Consider the following 13788-nt stretch of genomic DNA (forward strand, 5'->3'; position numbering starts at 1 on the left):
TAACTAATTATCGCAGTCTCATGTTCAAAGCCCTAAGAAACGTGCAGAACTCGCATTCAGCCCAACTGCAAGAGATCAATTAAAAAAAAATTGACACAAAGCATAAAAACAGACTCAGATTTATTCCTGTTTCAACATGTCTACCTGTCCATCACTTGACATGACTCCGCATCCCAGAACAGCCTGGGGGAATAGGACCTTTTCCAGTGTACACTGAAGGTCAGTAAATCAGTATTTCAAGGACAAGGACCTGACCTGGAGAATACTGCACCCATCAGCTTCATCATTTTATAAGAAAAAAACACTTTGGAAGACCACCAGCAGATCAGGGAACTCTCAGTAGGGTCCACGGCTGGACAGGATGGTGGCAGAACAGCAGAAACCGTCCCCTACAGCATCACTGGGGCCACATCAGTCTGGGCTGAAGTGGGGTCACGGGGGGATCAGCATGGTGTGTCTGAGACAGGTGTCCTTTAAAATTAACTGTACAAGGCATGGGAAGCGAGGAGAGGGAAGGCTGCAGTCCCTCCAAAGACAGCGTCTTTCAGAAGTCATGCTCAGCAACACAGCTCTGCAGTACTGCAAAGGAGCTTTTTGATAAATATTTCTCAGGATTATTCTTCCTTGCCCAGAGTTACCAGGGGAGCCTGCACATTTGTCTGAGGACACATCGGGAATGCAAACCTGCCACATTCTTCCCTTTCGAAAGTCAGATGATCAGCTGTGGCTTTAATCCTGCCAAACTTTACCAAATATAGCACAGAATTACACAGAACCATAGTAACTGCACTCCCACCATTGTTCTCATTTAAAAGAGGAGTTTGATTACATTAGGTAAATATTTGTCCTTATGTAATAGCTCCCTCCAACCTTCCAAAAATTTGCTGTGTCCTAGAATTTAACTGAAGAGGGTGCTTTATATGGCACTGCTCTGCTCCAAAATCAAGTACACTATTATACTGTGAGTATTAAACTGTGAGTAATTTTATTATAAGCAATAATAGTTATCCAGACAATTATGTGGTTGCAATTTTTGTATTAAATCTAGAAGCTTTAAGCAAATTCAGAGGCAATAAGAATTGCAATGCCACCTCTGATGAGCTAAATAGCAGTTATTTATTCACAGATTGTTAAATTCTTATGGCCTGGAGACTTCCAGGAAGAAAGCAACAAAGAATTAGCTCCACATCCAAATACTGGCTCATTCTTCATGTTGATATAATTATGAAGTTTCAGTCATTGCAAAGCTGTTCACACAGCTTTATCAACCACATGCATTGCAAAATGTATGCTAACTGCAGTTTTTCCATTATAAAACTAGCTGGTGAAGTCACTGTTCTATTTCCAGCTCAGCTCTGGCACTGTGCAGATGCTTACTGCTTAGTAAATAGAGATTTACATATATATATATATATATAAAAACCTATTGATGAAAAAAAAAAGAAAAGGTTTTTGATACCCTTTCTTACAAGTCATTTAAAATAAGGTAATGAAATAAATGAATAATGAAGAGCAAATAGAGTCTTGTGTGATGACTCAACACACCAGGACTCATGAGGAAAATGCTGAATCCTTGACATGTTCCATTGTAATACTCTGGAGCATACACATAGAAAAGTTTTCACCTTTTAAAATAGGTGTTATTACCAGCCTAAGCAGCGTTAATCAACATCCTTATCACTTACAGTAATTACATTCTTCCCAGCATCCATACATGAAGGGAAGGCATTTAAAATCTTAACTTCAGGCTTGGAAATGAAAGAACAATGCAAACAAGCTCATTTGCCCTATGTCTTTCCTTGGCAGCTAGAGTCTTATCTTCTTTGATCAACCCCAGTGATGGTGAAAGTTTCAGCCCCATGCAAACATGTCAGCATATTTTCCTATGAATATTTGCTCAAATTATTTAATTTACTTTGGCTGCATTCATTTTTATTTTCTGTGAACCTTCAAGATAAGGTGACCAGCATAAACATTTGCTCAAACAAAGGATTTATAACAAACTTGTTGACAGAGCTTTTTCTGAAACACTGAATATTTCTATCAGAAGTACAGTTGTTACAGGAGTCCAGTTCTATCACAAAACTTGCCAACGACCTACTGTGTCATAAACAACCAGCATGGTTCAAACACCTCTTCTCCTGTAGAAGAGTGCTCTAAAGAAATAAACGCATACATTTTTCTAAACCCTTCGAGCATAAAAATCTGTTCACAGAGTAGCCGAAGAGTCCATCCAGGTCTCGATCACCACTCAGTGAAATTCCAATTTCAGTGCATGCATGACACTCCCACTTTTCAAGAACTGAATGTAGAAGTACAACAACGCAATCTCACACAAGAACACAGCCCGCGTATGATGTTTCTACCTTACCTAACCTACAGCAGATACCGTTTCCAAGTAAGCCTGGTGCTTCACTCAGTGACTCCGTCTCCCTAACACCACTCTAGCAAAAAGTCCTGTGCCCTCAGCTAGAATTTGGTCCAAGGATGAAAATACTGGACGTCGCACAGGACACGCATGCACAGGCTTCATGGACAGGCTGTAAGAAAAATTATATTAGGAGGTACATCTGGAAGGTAAGAATAGACTATTGCAGTGCCAAAAATACTTTTCAAAATAGAGCACACTTGTTCTATCCCTTTTGCTGCCAAGAGGCACAGAACCGGAGGCAGCAGGGACAGGTGTTTTCTCTAAAAGTAGAATTCATACTTTTGGCCACCTATACAACACGGTTGGCCAATGTATTCAAATCCAAGTGTGGGATCCTTCCAACAGCAACATTCAGTCACTGGCAAGCTTCACCGGGAGCTCTGCAGTTGCTTTTGGTATGATCAGATGAAAAGCTGCTGCCTGAGTTGCTGATTACAGTTCCTTTTTCCTTCTAAAACATGTATTATTTAAAATTACCTGGAACAGTTACAACTGATTCTAACCAACTCTTTCAGCATACAGAAATACATGACTGTAAGGAGATTATAAATATATTTTCTTACAGCTGAGTAGTTCAAGCCCAACATTTAAGTGTTGGTATAAAAATATGCGAAACCAAATTGTATGACAGAGCTTGCTTTGTCAAAACACAAATGTCTCATAAAATATGCCGTCTAGCATCACAAGTAGTAGGTGATATTTTTCAGAAACTTTTTCCATACAAAATAACTATTAAAATTAACCAAAAACGTTCAAAATCTAGATTTATGATTTTAATTGACTTCCGATTTGAAATGACATCAACTGGGAAGTTTATATAGAATTGTTTTTTAAAATACTCCCTCCCAAAAATTATTTCAGTTATATAAAACATTTTCTTTAACCCTTCAGATACTTTCAATGATTACCCTTAGGTGGGAACTGCCCCCAAAACACTTGGATCTCTCCAATTGCCTGTCTCCTTTCTTTCCCTCCAATTTGTCTGATAAAACCACAGAACAAAATATTAACTATTTGTTTAACTCTAATCTGAAGGGTTCACAATTATAAAACATAAGGTAAGGTCAGATAAGGTCAGAAGAGATCAGAGATCCTCAGACAGACAACTGCAGATGAGTTTTTTTTGTCGTCATCCCCCCTCTCCTCCCAGAGTTACAGGAACAAATCCTGCCTACAGTAAGGTCTCCTGGATTACTCTCTTCTTGCTTTGCTCTCTACAGCTAGAACCGTGGAAGCTTTCAGTTCTCGTGTAAACCCTGCTGCTAAATAGCAGCAAACAAGACAAGTTTCCAAAGAAACTCTTCCCTATTTCATTACCGCACTTTTCATTTTTGTCAAGTCTGTATTTTCCACAAGACATAACCCTACCTCGTCAGAAAGCTTCTTGCCAGCTTGAACCTTTAACACACTTTGCCTCAGAAGCAGCCAACAAAATGGATATTTCTCATTAGATGACAGCCTGAACTCATGCATAGCTCATCTCTGCTGGCTATTCAAAACTCTTCTTCACTCCTCTGACTTGCCTATTCAAGTACTACAGCAGCAGGTTGCACTCTAGCCATGAGCTTGTTCTGATGTTCAAATCCAGTTAAAATGAATTATTAAACTGCTGAAATAAAATTAAAGTTATACAGCAATATTTCTTTCAGGCCCTACAGGCTGTACTCTGTCTTATATTATAAAAACCTATAAAATATTTAAAGTGACCATGTCTACGCAATTACACTTAATCCAGTTGAGGGGAATATACTACTAAATGAAATGAATCATGCTGGCATTTGTGTCTATGCAGGACTAATATTAAATATAATTAAAATACTTTATTCTTTTCCTAAGAGAAATTACTAGGCTGAATACGTTTAAACAACACTAGTTACTCAACACAGTTATTTCACAGCTACTCTATACAGACTGCAAAACACAGGGACAAGATCTCAAGCAAGCACTTTGACACCTAAAAGTATATCTTGCATGATACTCCAGGTGCCTAAGCTGTGCTATAGCCCTGGTGTGCTGCTGCGTAATGTGCGAATGTTGGCACACGCCTTCAAACCAAAGCAGTCCGAAGCTTCTGTATTGAAGTCCTCCAAAGAACTCAATCCAGACAGTGTGTTCAGAGACGTGGACAGCTTTGATATCACTGCAAACCACATCAAACAACCATACTGACTTGAAAACAAAGGATTTCAACAGTAACATTTCAAAGATTTCTATTTTTCACATAGACAGCAACGAGCAGAACAGGTTTCTCTTCCCTGACTTACCCCGCTTCCTAGGATGGTGCGTTCTCCACCAAACTAAGGATGAGACCAAAATGCAGCCAATATGAAGGTGGCTCACACTAACACACAGTACTTCATGATCAGAACAGGACATGTAGTTGGTTATCATTGATCAACTGATGCAGTTGTTGATTCAACAATGAACGTTTTTCATTGACTAACTCAAATTCTTTCCACCAGTCTCTCTGCAAGATCAGGCCTAGAAACTGTATTTGGTGTACAACCAGTTAAAAAATGCAAGTCAAAGCATATGCTATTTGATAAGCAGAAAATTTAGAAAGCAATACCAGTTATTTCAACTTCCACAAAGAATGCGTGAACATATACAGGAGATTGTTGGTCCATGAGATCATTTGAGGCTCACATTTGAATGACCACTAAAGAGCAAGAGCTAAGATTTTTCACATCTTCTTAAAATTATTTCTCCAGCTATTATTCTTTAGGGGTATACTGGCAGTATACCATTTTTATTCCACAAAAGTTCTATTATCCTGCCTTCTGTAGAAAGACTGAGTTCTTTAGAGATTCATGAAGTGTACTATATTGAACCAAAACCAGAGGTAAGTTTTCTATTGTTATAGAAATCAAAGCATCATTTAATTAGTTTCTCATACCATACTGTAAACATGTATGCTAAACTCTGCAATTTCCTGTTGCCCTTTTCTCTTTGCGTAGGAGCACGTCACCTACGCTGTACACACAGAATTATCAAAATAGCTAAGACATAAAGCATCACTCAAAACACTTACCCACAGGTGCACGCATACCCACCACTATCACACAGCCTCAGTAATCCTTTGTCTACTGAAGACCACAAAGCATCATCCTTAAATTACAACTTGTGAGAATAAGACAGCCTCTCATTTCTTCCTACAGCACAAGATCTCTGGTCTCCAGTGAACACTGCCTGATTGGTATTAATTTCTTTGGGACAATGTTAAAGAGCTTCTGCTGCCAGTCTCCTCCCAAAGTGTCCCAGGTGCCAAGCCCATAGGATTTGGAAGTTAGCAAACGCTGTTAACCTAAAAAGACAAGCTCCTGGGGTAGGCATGACACACACCGTTTAGCCCATCACAGACTAACATCAACACTGTGAGTGCCACCTGCAAAACATTTGATGGTTTGTACTGAGAACAGTTCTCAGGTGTTACCTGCTCTCTGCATGAAACATGGCTTGGCAAGCAAGCATGTGTGAGCTGACACCTCCAGATGGCTTCACAGCAGCCGAAATAGCAGAAGACAAAGCTCCACGCAGACATAAAAAGGATCCAGCCTCTCTGCACATAGAGGAAGGCAGTCCTAAGTACATGGGAGCTCCTGGACTCTAATGGGACACCGATGATGCAACTCAAAAACCAGCACAGTTGACCACAGGAAACAGTCCTGGTCCTTTTGGTTGTCCTCTCAACTTACGACATCTTATTCTTCATTCAGCTGCATTCCTCTGACCTCCAAACGGCCTGAGCAAGGAATGGGAGGCTTACCTAGAGCTGCTCTAAGAGCTGGCAGACTCCAGGCTTTACATAAGCTGATTAACCAGGCTTGGTGACACTTTGCGCCCTGCCGTCATGGGTACAGAGACGAAAAAGCAGACGGGGTGTCAACAGCATCTTTAGTAATTTCTCTCATCATTCTTTACACAGGTTAAATAAAAAGCAAGACAGCAAAACCCATTGCCCTGTAGCTCAGGGAACAGTTGTGTGTTCTGGATTTTTCTGCATCTTTGCCCTGAATTTTGGCTACCCAACTGTTTTGAATAACCCCAGGGTTTTCTGTTGTAGTATGTTAAAATCTATTTTTGATTCTGTTCAGATTCTTTTGCATTTAGAAGTACTATCATCAGTCACATTGATTTTTCACGGACTAGCTAAGCCCAAAGAAGTCTATAATGCGTTATTCCTTACACGCAACTTTTCCAAATGGCATCTTTGCCCAGAGAACAATGTGGTAGACCATATACCGTCCTTCTTGCTGACTGGTATCAACGCATGCCGTATTTCTTTGCTTGCCCAACAAGGGGCAGCTGCTTCACACTGGGTCTGCTAGAAACACAGTATTCAAGCATCTATCGTATTAGGAAGCCAATGCAGTGCAAAAAGATGGAAAAAAAGTCAACAAGATAGAGTTTATCTGTACTGTGGCCCACACTGCACTTGGTTTAGCACTGATAACACTGCTCAAGCACAACTTCCTTATGTTCCATCCTAGGGCTGTTTTGTTAGATGTTCATGAGAATTTCGGATATATTCCCAAGCACAGCTCCAGACAAGTACAATATTAAAAATTCCCTTGTCTAGAGTGTGAAACAGTCTCAAAAAGAAATGACACATTACAGACTGTGACTGCAGGAAAGCAGAAATCATTTCACAGTTCAGCACGACTCCAGCTGTTAGGCAAACAACTAATAAATAACACAAAGTAGCAAAGGCTTCATAAAGATAAGGGAGCAACTGAAGGTGGATATGCTAAAGAATGAGGAAAAGCACGTTTTGGATTCAGGAAGCAAACGCGAATCAACTTGCAAGGAATGAAGAGGGCATGGAAAGAACTGGCGTGCTAGGATGGACCAACTGGGATTGACCAAACCCAGAGCAGAGCAAGAACTAAAGAAAGGACCTGGCCACCTGCTTCCCCGCTGCCCTGACAGGGTGGAGATGGCAAATCAGAACAGCAACAGCTGGCCTCAGGGCCTGCCTATGAACACAGGTGTATGCAAAAGGAAGTCTACTAAGAAAACTTTAAAAGGCCAACAAATATTTATTCCCGGTAACACGGCCAATTTCCACAGGCTGAGCACAACTGTACTTACACTTTCTGGAAGATCGCTGATAGCAGGACCCTTGCATTTTCTTGTAAACCACATCCTCCTCTTATGAAAACAGCTACCGGACGATAAGAAATAACTGTTCCAGTGCCTCGCCACCCTCACAGTAAATATTTTCTTCCTTATATCTAATCTAAATCTCCCCTCTTCTAGTTTAAAGCCTTTACTCCTTGTGCTATCACTGCACCCTGACGGAGTCCCTCCCCAGCTCTCCTGCAGCCCCCTTCAGGCCCTGGCAGGCCGCTGGGAGGTCTCCCCGGAGCCTTCTCTTCTCCGGGCTGAACACCCCCAGCTCCCTCAGCCCGTCTCCACAGGAGAGGTGCTCCAGCCTCTGAGCATCCTCATGGCCTCCTCTGGACTCTCTCCAACAGGTTCGTGCCCTTCTTGTTCTGGGGTTGGGAGTGCAGTTCTCCAGGTGGGGGCTCATGAGACCAAAGTAGAGGGGGGGGGATTCTTTTCATCTCCTCAAGTTGCTACGGTATCTATTTTACAGAGCAAGGATGGTTCAGCGGTACGTGCATGGTCTGACAGAACGGTGAGGGAGAAGGCAAAGCTCCTCAGTACAATTCCCTCTGGAGTTTGTCCTTTATTATTCTATAAATATCCGTCCAGTTTTGAAGTTTCACTTCAAGCCCCGTCACATACTATATTACTCAGAAAGTGTCAAAAGTACAGAAGCAAAACTGAAATGAATTAAAATCATCTTTTGAACCATCTGATTCCTGGCAAAATAGAAAAGGACAGGATGAGCAATGGCACCCTTGGAACTGAAACAAGGAGAACAGCATTTTAATCCATCACTATAGAGCTTATCTTCCATTTAGAGTATTTTGGGAAGAAGTTGACATATCTGATCATAAGGCACAGACAACTCAGCCATTGAAGGGATTTGCAGCTTACTAAACAAAATGGTATTTTTCTTCTATTTTGCATCATCAGACAAGCCACACCTGGGACTCGTATAGCAGTACACTACTCAAGTATACTCTCACCCCTTATTCTGTTCAAGGAGAAATTGCATCGCACTTTGACACTGGAATTCATTTTTCAAGCATTAGAGAAGATGAAAGAAAAGCAAAAATATGAAGTAGAAGGAGTATTAGTGAATTTGAGAGAATTTCCAAACAAAATCCATGTGACAACTTATTTCTGTGTACATATGTCCAGCAGATTCAATGATAATGAGCGATCAGGTAACATCCAGTAGTCTGATCAGTAGCAACTGATCGGCCTGTAGCAACACATCGCTATCTAGAGGAATGCCTGGCACAAGCACATTTCATGTACTTCAGAGAGCTACATGCCAAAAAAAGAAAAAAAAAAATCAAACACTCCTTCTGCTCAATTAACCCTGATATGAACAGAACAAGGAAATAAAAATGGTGTGTGTTTTTTTTTTTTTTTGTATTCCCACAATTTCTCAAAGTTATACTACATGCAAGTTACTTAAAGTTACGTGTCCATCAGAAATCAGAACAGAAGGCATGAGCATAAGACAATTACTAGAAATGGCAGGGAAATTTTAAATATCTCCACATGAGGTTCTGCAGGTCTTGTCAAATAAAAGTTTTTGCATGAAGCAAAAAGACATGATACTCTAGCAAGAAAAAAAAATATCTAACTTTTCAGCTAGGAATATTTACTCACATTTTATTGTTGGAGGAAGGGAATCAAAGTATTTCTTAGTACATTAGAATATTTTGTTTTTGACAGCTGTAAGATACTCACACCATCACATTGCTCTTTCTTATTTTATCAATGTATTACTAAATGGCAGCAGAAGTTCAAGCCACCATTATTTCGACTGTTCCTGGCACTTCAGCTGTCACAGTGCATATAACTTTCCCTCTGACCAAATCACATGGATTTACTTAACTTCAGAGTATTACAAAGATCACACAGAAACATTGCGACTCCAAGCCCTCCCCTGGGCATGCCTTGTTTGCCTGAACTACAGCAAAAAAATAAATAAAAAAAATAAAAATCCAACAAGCCACAGTGGGAAAAGGTTTAATATTAAACTGATGTGTAAAATAGTGTATCTTCTCATCCCAGTTACTGAAACAAAATACTTCTTTTTCAGGACTTCATTTTTTTTTTTTAAATAAAAAATATCTACATTAAACAATTAGTTTTAAAATAACCTCAGAATCTGTTTTCTACACAGGAATTTCATCCTATTTGCAGTTGTGTCCTGAGCTTGCTTTCAGGTGCTGTCATATACATTACCACCCAAGGAGCATGACAAACAGATGTGCATAACCTTTATAAAACAGGCATTGCTTGATAGCTGCAGCCTTACGGTCTAGGTCTGTCCCTCTGCAAACTTTATTTCTTAATCTAGGACGAAAAACAGCAGAAGTGTCAGAATTTTCCACCTGATGGAAATCCTGAATCTATTCAGCTCAGCTGCCTTCCCTGGTGATTTCTTAAACGAGCCCACAATGGTAACAGCAGACCACTCACTGTGGGCAGTGGTGATGTACCTGATGACCATCAGCTGTCATGGAATACACGAGAAAGTAAATTCCAGGTAAGAGCTTGATCAGTTACTCTTATTTGCAGACTCACTGCAGTCCCTAGAAGTCGCAAACACTTTTAAAAAATAAAGTGATCTCATTTTATTACAAACATTACCAGTATGGAATATTTTCTTGGAGGCTTCTGCAGAAGTTTCTTGAACTAATTTACATTTCCTATGTCACAATAAAAGGAAAATTGTAGCCACACATCTTCCAACCAAAACACATGGAAAAATCTTTTATTTTATTATTTTTTTTCATTTTATTTTGCTATCTGTTACACAAGGTTCAAAAAGAGAACATAATTTATTTTTCAGAACCAAGTTTTCATCTTTCTTCCCCACAGATCCAGTGGGGGGAGGAGAAAAACGGGGGGGGGGGGGGGGGAAGACTTCCTGTCACATAAATAATGAAAAAGATACTCAAAGACTGAAAATTTCACATGCAGCTTTTGAAGTTATTTTTACTTCTTTATACTTTGTCGCATGCTTTACCTGCTGTTTTTTCTTCTTTGGTAGCTTGACAAGTTCTTTACAAAAAAGATTTTTAAAAGGCTGAGGGGAAGGGAATTCAAGAAGTTTTCACTGATCTTGTCCAAATAAAAGAAAGATTCTTTTTGTTGAGTATGCAAACTGCAATCCTTTGAACAAAAGGCACTTGATTATCATGATGCCAAGTCCTTTCTCAGCTGAGAGCTTACACAATGCATGCTCCAGCCACAATAATACAAGTGCAACTGGGGGAAGGAATTAAGGCACTCTCCTCCTCCTTCGGCCAGGTTCATCATACAGAAATGACGTTTTGCCTTTCAGGCATGAAGAGGTGTAGTCTTTTGCTCTATTATTTTTCTGTGAGAGAACGCCTGGTCCAGGTGGACGAGGCGACAGAGCAGTGCCCACATGTAACACGGGCAGGCAGCCCCGCCAGCCAAGGAGGCAAACAGAGCTCCCAGCGTCAGTCTGCATCGAGCTCATTTCCTCAGAGCTTGCTGCATTACCCACCAAACGGTTACAAAACAAAAGCAGATCTCCCGAAAACCACTCAACTGTAATCTCTATAGACATTTCCAGCATCAGCCAGCCAGAAGGCAGACTCACCTTTCTCCTTAGCTTACCTTGACACCCAGCTTTCCTTCCCCCTTACATACGCTGCTCCCCAGTCTGCCAACCAGGCCAGAGCCTGTTAACCCTTTAGAAACTGCTGTGCTTTCCAAATCCTACCACAAAACACAAGTTTATAACACAAATGCAAAGTAACGCAACCTAGTCTGTGTAAGAGTAAGGAGTGGACCTCGTAGAAAATGGCTCAGTGAAAATGGTCCATGCCTCATCCAGCTTGCAAAAGCCAGGAACAGTCACAGAGCAAAGCGCTGCTGCTCCTCGTGTTCAAGCCTCCAGTCCCTAAGTTTCATCTTGGCTCTATTTCCTAGGAAGAACTTAGAGAACCAGATGCATCAACTTCTAAATCCCTTTTCCTCTTCAGTTAAACACACGCTAATCATGTTATGATAGCCACACGGGTGCTGAGACCTTCACCAGCTAGTACTCCACCCAGAAGTACGCTGCATTAAATGGGCACCAAGCACAGCCACAGACCCCAAAACAGAGAAGTGCTCTCAATCTGCAGTTCTCACATTCAGATAAATACATTTGTGAAGTAGACAGAATACGTAATTTTACGTATGTCCCACTGTCTTTTTTTTTTTTTTTTAAGAAAGCGAAATACAAACAATTCACAAATGTGGACTCTCAGTGTACCAGCAGTCTTCCTTTGCAGTCTCCCAGTATAAAGAACATGGGAGCTTAAAGCTTTGAAAAGCAAATATTCTCTAAGCCAAACTGGTTCCTTTAAGTCACTAATAGCTTTGGAGAAATTTCTCCTGTGAGGACAAAGGGGTGATGTGGTAGAAACCCTGTTCTGAGCTAATTTATGAGTACCATGTGTGGCCAGACTGTAGAAACATTTTCCTCATGATCAAAAAGAATTACTGGAAGGCTTATTGTATACATACGTTGATTAGCTTTAATAGCAGAACTATTATAAAACTAGCAGGAAAGAACGTAACAGACCATGCCAACTTGTTGAAAAATCCAAACATCAAGACAATTCAGAAAAATGTGTAGGGAGTAAACTTATGTATGTGGAATACCCCATTCCTCAGCTCTCACAGCCACGCAGCATTCCCATCCTTTCAGTGGGAGCTTTCCCACTTCCTAAAACAAAATGCTTGCATCTTCCTCATACAGCAGTAACACAGAGTCAGCTCCAAGGGGAAAAAAAAAAAAAAGACAACTAAGTAACTCACCTAACAGCCTTCATGAAACAGAAGTTTCATGAGTGATTTCAAAACCAGAGCAGAGACAACACTGTGCCTGATGGTGTGGCACATACCTACAGCTTTCCAGACCATTGACATGAAGCTGCTATTCACACTGAAGCCTCCCTCAAGTAATCAAGTCTCATGTTTTTTTCCAGACACACCGCATAAATCCCAAGTAGCACTTCCCTGTAGCAGTCACAACTGTGAGCACAGAATCTTTTTTCAGCCTCTGATTTACACTACAGCATCGCTGTAAGATGCCTTCTGCACTTTGGGGATATCTGAAAACAAGTTTACTTTTTTTTTTTTTAAATACCATATAAAACAGCACCAAAGAAATGTTACACACAGATAAACACACATGCCCACCCCCTCATCTCAAGAGGCCATAAGACCTAAAACAAAGATACAAAGTAAAGTATCCTATTACCAGTTAGTGATGCTTGATAACTACATTTCAAATAAGGCTCACAAGTAATAAGCAGTAATATAAAAGAAACCAGCAGCCTGACATCTTTGTTGTTCATTTTCTTCCTTTTTATGTTGTCATCATCATGAAAGCTTTGAGCTCAATTTATCCTTTGGATGGGTGAACAGCCACACTGGGAGAGATTAACAAGCATTTGAAATGTAATAGCAAATTTAGTTTCAAACTGAAGGCCTACATCTCCCGCCGTTCTTTCTTTCAACAGGATTATTGAACGTGGTTCAGAAGCGCACTTTAGTTTCAACTTTTTCCCATAACCACACCCCTCTCCTTTGTCGTATACACACCAGAAGGCAGATCAACTCCTGCTGTAAAAGTTTGATCCTATTTACACTTAAACATTCTTCCTAAACCTCTGATGAGAACACACAGAACTCTAAAGAGCACCGGGGTTCGATGATTCACCCCAGCACGCGTTGCTACAAACCAGCGTCTTACTGAACCCCTTTTCAGCCGTTGAGAGCGGTTCTTCTCCCGACCCCGTTCAGCCCCAGCAAACGCCAGGGGCGAGCTGTGCAGCCATTCCACTCGCCTTGGAGGCAAGGCACGTGTCTTCCACGAGCGCAATCATCCGAGCCAGTGCTAGAGCAGCCCCCTGCGCTCCCAGCCAGCTGCAAAGGAAACCGAGTGCCCTTTGCTGGAAGGGCACACAACACGTCGCAGACACTGATTTATCGCAAGTACCTGCTGACTACGCCAGCTGAGCTCTAGAACATGCCCATTAACGAGACCCATCAAACTGTCTGAAGGGCCATGAAGTGGGTACCTACCTACCTGAAGACAAACAGGTAAGCAAAACAGCCGAACGCAAAAACATCTGTAATTCACCAGCTGCTTCCTACATCACAGAGGTGCCCAGTTACCACGGTGTTAGGATTGTCCTGTTCCTAAGCGGGAAGTAACAGCATTCAGACAATTATGG

The 13788-nt window shown here is 41.0% G+C and overlaps 1 protein-coding gene across 4 annotated transcripts in view; it reads right to left on the bottom strand.

Annotated features, from left to right (window-relative positions):
* FGF13 (fibroblast growth factor 13) overlaps positions 1–13788 on the bottom strand; it is a 297397-nt gene that overhangs the window by 171051 nt on the left and 112558 nt on the right. The window lies entirely within an intron of this gene.

This window comes from Anser cygnoides, chromosome 13 (genome assembly GCF_040182565.1).
Source record: "Anser cygnoides isolate HZ-2024a breed goose chromosome 13, Taihu_goose_T2T_genome, whole genome shotgun sequence".
Taxonomy (NCBI): domain Eukaryota; kingdom Metazoa; phylum Chordata; class Aves; order Anseriformes; family Anatidae; genus Anser; species Anser cygnoides.